The sequence below is a fragment of the Conger conger genome, chromosome 5 (genome assembly GCF_963514075.1).
Source record: "Conger conger chromosome 5, fConCon1.1, whole genome shotgun sequence".
Classification (NCBI taxonomy): Eukaryota; Metazoa; Chordata; class Actinopteri; order Anguilliformes; family Congridae; genus Conger; species Conger conger.
The window spans coordinates 61,201,344-61,206,966 of NC_083764.1; the positions used below are offsets into that span (position 1 = coordinate 61,201,344).

The window sequence follows — 5,623 nt, forward strand, 5'->3', positions numbered from 1 at the left end:
CCCGTCCCCTGTCCCCCTGTCCCCCTGTCCACGCGTCGGGTCCCGGGTCCCGGGTCGCGGGGCGTGGCCTGAGCCCCTCTGCCTGAAACTGATTGAAGAGATGAAGAGAGGACGCACCTCCATATTTGATTTTGTGTGAATGAACAGACTCGCATTGTGAACTCTCACTACTCTCCTCCTCCCTGTCTCTCCTCTTTCCCTGTTCCTCTTGCCCTGTCTCTCTCTCCCTCCCTCACTCCTACCTTCCCTCCCTCTGTCTCTCTGTCTGTCCTGGCTCTCCCCCTCCCTCCCTGGCTCTCTTTCTCTCCCTCTCTCTCCCCCTCTCTCTCTCTCTCTCCAGACATGGCTAACCTCTCCCTGCACGATCACGATGGCTCCAGTGGAGCCTCCGACCAGGACACCCTGGCCCCTCTGCCCCACCCCGGCGTGGCCCCCTGCCCCTGGCCTTCCCCTACCAGTACCCCATCCCCCACCCCTACAACCCCAACCCCCCCAACCTGGCCCCGCACGAGCCCCCCCCACGGCTACACTGCCGGGGGGAGTGCTGGAGCCAGCACAGCGAAGGTGAGGAATGCACACACACACACACACACACACACACACAAACTCACACACACACACACACACACAACTCACATGCACGCACGCACACACACACACACACATACACTCACTGCACACACAAACACACACACGCACATAAACACACACACACACACTCTCACAGGCACACACACACACACACACACACACACAAACTCACACACACACAAACACACACAAACTCACATGCACGCACGCACACACACACACGCACACTCACATGCACCCACACACACACACATACACTCACTGCACACACAAACACACACACGCACATACACACACACACACACACTCTCACAGGCACACACACACACACACACAACTCACACGCACACACACACACAGGAGAATGTGGGTGCTTCATGCCTGTGTTTCCTTGTACTGAGAAAGATGGAGAGAGAGAGGAGCGAGAGGAGAGGAGGAGAGGAGAATGAGGAGGTTCACCCTGTTTATCTGTACTTAGAGAGAGAGAGGACAGAGAGAGAGGAGAGAGGACAGAGAGAGAGAGGAGAGAGGAGAGGAGAGAGAGACAGGAGAGAGAGAGGACAGAGAGAGAGGAGAGAGGACAGAGAGAGAGAGGAGGGGAGAGAGAGAGGAGAGGACAGAGAGAGAGAGAGGAGAGGACAGAGAGAGAGAGGAGAGGACAGAGAGAGAGAGGAGAGAGAGAGAGGAGAGGACAGAGAGAGGAGAGAGGAGACAGAGACAGGGAGAGAGAGGAGAGAGGAGAGGAGAGAGAGAGAGAGGAGAGATGACAGAGAGAGAAGGAGAGAGAGGACAGAGAGAGAGAGGAGAGGAGAACGAGGGAAGTTCACGCCTGTTTATCTGTACTTAGAGAGAGAGAGGACAGAGAGAGAGAGGAGAGAGGACAGAGAGAGAGAGGAGAGAGGAGAGGAGAGAGAGAGAGAGGAGAGGACAGAGAGAGAGAGGAGAGAGAGAGACAGAGAGAGAGAGGAGAGAGAGAGAGAGAGAGAGGAGAGGACAGAGAGAGAGAGGAGAGGAGAGAGAGAGAGAGAGAGGACAGAGAGAGAGAGGAGAGAGGAGAGGAGAGAGAGAGAGAGAGGAGAGGACAGAGAGAGAGAGGAGAGGAGAGAGAGAGAGAGAGGACAGAGAGAGAGAGGAGAGAGGAGAGAGGAGAGGAGAGAGAGAGAGAGAGGAGAGGACAGAGAGAGAGAGGAGAGGAGAGAGAGAGAGAGAGAGGACAGAGAGAGAGAGAGAGAGGAGAGAGAGAGAGAGAGAGAGGAGAGGAGAGGAGAACGAGGGAGGTTCACGCCTGGTGTTTCCCTGTGTGGTCCTCAGGGAGCCGCAGCATAGGGTCCAGCCGCAGTGCGGGGGGGAAGAAGGAGGCCAAGCCGGGCCCCGGGGGGGGCGAGTCCAAATCGGGGGGCAGCGGCAGCGAGTCGGAGCCGAGGCGGGAGAGGGCCCCCAGCGAGCGCTCAGCGGCGCCCCCTAGTGTCCACAGCCTCCACAGCGCCCACGGCCCCACAGCCCCCACGGCCTGGTGTACGGCCCCCAGGGCCTGCCCGCCCTGCCCCAGCCTGGCCTCCCGCTCCCCCAGGCCCCCCCAGGCTCCCCCCCGAGCCGGGACCTGGCCTCCGTGCCCCCGGAACTCACCGCCTCCGACAGTCCTTCCACATGGCCATGGGAACCCCAGCGAGTTCTTCGTGGACGTCATGTGACCTGGGAGGAGTTGTGTCTGTGGGGGGGGGGCAGGGAGGAGAAGGAACGAGTGGGAGAGACGGAAGGAGAGAGGGAGAAAGAGAGAGAGGCAGGATGGTTGACTCCTCCATCCCTCCACTGTGAGGCTACCCTCTGATGCTTTCTTCAGTGAAGAAGACAGGAATCAAAAGTTTCACGCTTTCCTTCAACACTTTTTTCTTCATGCCCCCTCCCCCCCCCCGCCACCCCCGAAGGGTCTTGTAGCGGCTTTTCTCTCGTTCTCTCCCGGTCTCCTGTCCTGTGACCTCACAACCCAACACAACACAACACATCTACGTTTTTTTGTTAAGAACTTTCGAGAAAAAAAGAGATAGAGAAGATGTGGAGTGAAGGAGTGAAGAAGGAGGTCGGGGAACAGGAGGAGCGATTCTTAATGACTGGAAAAATGACTCGTCTCCAAACGAATGAAATGGAAAAAAGACTAAAGACTAAACGCTGACTGACATGATTGTTATTCTGTGCTTCTTTTTTTTTTATTGTACTCGTCTGTTAGAGAAGTGGAGAGTGAGAGGAAAGAGAAAACAAGCAGACTTCTGTGCCAAACGAATGGTGTGTGTGTGTGTGTGTGAGAGAGAGAGAGCGTGTGTGCTTGCTGTATTCGAGAGAGAGAGAGGAGAGGGAGAGAGAGCAGCCTTTGGGTAAGTCACAGTTCTCATGAGTGCAAATGAAATCCAAGCAGGCGTCTTTGTCCGTCTCCCTGGGAGACGAAGGCGTGGCTGGCCGTCTGTGCACTTTAATCCGCTGGGGTGCTGTACTTAGGTATACTGCCGCACACACATGCAGGCACATTCCACGGGCGTCCCGGCTTTCCCTGCTGTTGCCATGGGAACATCCTTAGCTACAGAGTTTTCAGGCTGACCTTTCTGGAACATTCTGACGCACACTGCGGTGTAGCCTGTTATTCTGGAGTACCGATGCTCGCCAAATCAGATTTCGCTAAATTTTTCCACACTGGTAATCCTGCGTGATTTGCCGTGGGTGAAACCTGCACCAGACTGCGGCTGTCCAAGTGAGAGCAACTGTGCTCAGGCAGTCTGGCTGTGTTAGCAGTTTGTGCACAGGCAGTCTGGCTGTGTTAACAGTTTGTGCACAGACAGTCTGGCTGCGTTAGCAGTTTGTGCACAGACAGTCTGGCTGCGTTAGCAGTTTGTACACAGGCAGTCTGGCTGTGTTAACAGTCTGTGCACAGGCAGTTTAGCTGTGTTAGCAGTGGTGAGCACAGTCAGAGACACTCTAGGATGCCAGGGCACGAGGGGGTCAGAGAGCAGGGGTCGGCAGGCCTGGTCCCGGAGCGCTGCAGGGCGTGGCCGGTTTTGTTTTCACCTAAAAATAAGCAACCGATTCAGACCCCAGGAACAAGGTGAGGTGAGTTAACTGTGTAATCAACTGCATTCACTGATGAATTAAGTGCTGAGTAATACCGAAAGCCAGCACACCCTGCGGCTCTCCAGGACCAGGTTTCCGACCGCTGCTCTAGAGACATAACAGACAGCACATTTTCTTACTTTCATGGTGAAGTCCAGCCTACTCTGTGGACAGTTCCTGTGAGGGTTTTGCCCCTGTAATCTTTCTCACGTGCTATAGCTTCCCTCCTTCTCCACTCTCATCGCCTCAAGAGCATTCTTTTTTAATCCGTCATCATCATTAACATTAACGATCCTGTATCTTTTTTTTTTTTTTTTCCAGTTTAATTTCTCATTGTAACGCTCGGTCCACTCCCAGCACCATTAGCATCAGATAATGTATAGTGATCAGCAGTCGAGCTTCACGCCGACTGTCCTGTACGATGTTTTATGAAAAAAAGAATTGTTTTTATTTATAAACATAGTTTTATTGCATCAACGCTGTGCTCGTGTGGTCTGTCGTTTCCCGTCTGCTGAATACTTCCGAATCTCCCCGAACCGGCAGTGTTTTGGGGCACAGGGAAATAGAATTCGGTTCTAGTGCCTGTAAGTGTGTGTGTACACAGTGCACATCTGTGAATATTTATGTGTGATTCAGTTGACAATCCCCATAAAATGTGTGCTTGCAAGTGTGTGTATAATTGAGTTGATAGTCCCTGTAAAGGTGTGTGTGTATGCTTGCGAGCCTGTGTGTACATCTGTGGATATGTGTGTGATTCAGTTGATGGTCCCTGTCAATGTTTGTTGGTGTTTTGGGGTGCGTGTGACATAATTGTGCATGTGTGTGTGTGTGTGTGTGTGTGTGTACACCTATGGATGTCTGTGTGTGCCTAAATCAATTTGAGTGCAGGTCAGTGTGTGGTAGGGAATTCCATTGAGTCATACAGGAATGTCAGGAGAATCAACTAATGGACTCCAGGTGTGTGTGTGTGTGTGTGTGTGTGTGAGAGAGAGAGAGAGAGAGAGAGAGAGAGAGAGAGAGAGAGAGAGAGAGGAGAGAGAGAGAGAGAGAGAGAGAGAGAGAGAGAGAGAGAGAGAGAAATGTTTTCACTTATTTTTTCACTCATGCTGTTACTCTCCAGACTCCTATACAGACTCACAGTTACAGTGAGAGCTGTCATTCCATAAATGTATACATTTTTTCCAGTGCATTTGGATATATTTTGTATTTTTTATAGCTCGTGTGGACCCAGTGACACGCCTAGCTGCTTTTCTGAAAGGGACTGGAAATAGTTTTGTGCAACATAGAATAAAATCCCCTGGGAAACAGGGAGGGGGAGATAATAATTGTGCAAAAGCAGGAAATGTACTGTATGTGTTATGGGTGGTCAGGAAGAATGGGGAGAGGGGGCCTATTCTGATGAAGGCTACAATGTTCACATGTCTTGTTTTCGTTCGTGTGTGGTTTACCAGGTATGACTCAGTAGAGGCTTGCTTTTGTTTGTGTGTGTGCTTTGAAGATTGTTGCGACTCCGGAGGAAAAAAAAAAACACACACACACACACACACACACATAGCACAAGCACTAAATGCAGGTCCGAGAGTCATTTTCCAAGTGTAGATGCTACGCGAAAAGAAGGCTTGTTCTATGACCGTTAACATGTAGGCGCAGTTTCTCTAGACTCGCAATTGATGCATCCCATCAGTGTTCACTGTCAATCCGGGTTTTCTCTGTGGACATTCACTGACAGGCTACTATCTTTGCCATACAGCTGCTGCAACTTAGTGCAACTGATTGCGCTAACATTAAAAACATTATGTTCATATTAACGCTGCGAAAATGTCGGACAGGTATATCTAAATCATAGGTTGAATATGAGGTGTGGTTCTTTACCATTGGACCCTGTCTGATGTTGTACAAAAAAATTTTTTTTTGACGTCACCATTTCGTGAAGCCA

At 51.6% G+C, this 5,623-nt stretch overlaps 1 pseudogene; it reads left to right on the forward strand.

Moving 5' to 3' along the window:
- Positions 1-2,282, forward strand: part of LOC133129038 (segment polarity protein dishevelled homolog DVL-3-like) — a 34,408-nt pseudogene extending 32,126 nt beyond the window's left edge.
- Positions 2,283-5,623: the final 3,341 nt, after the last annotated feature.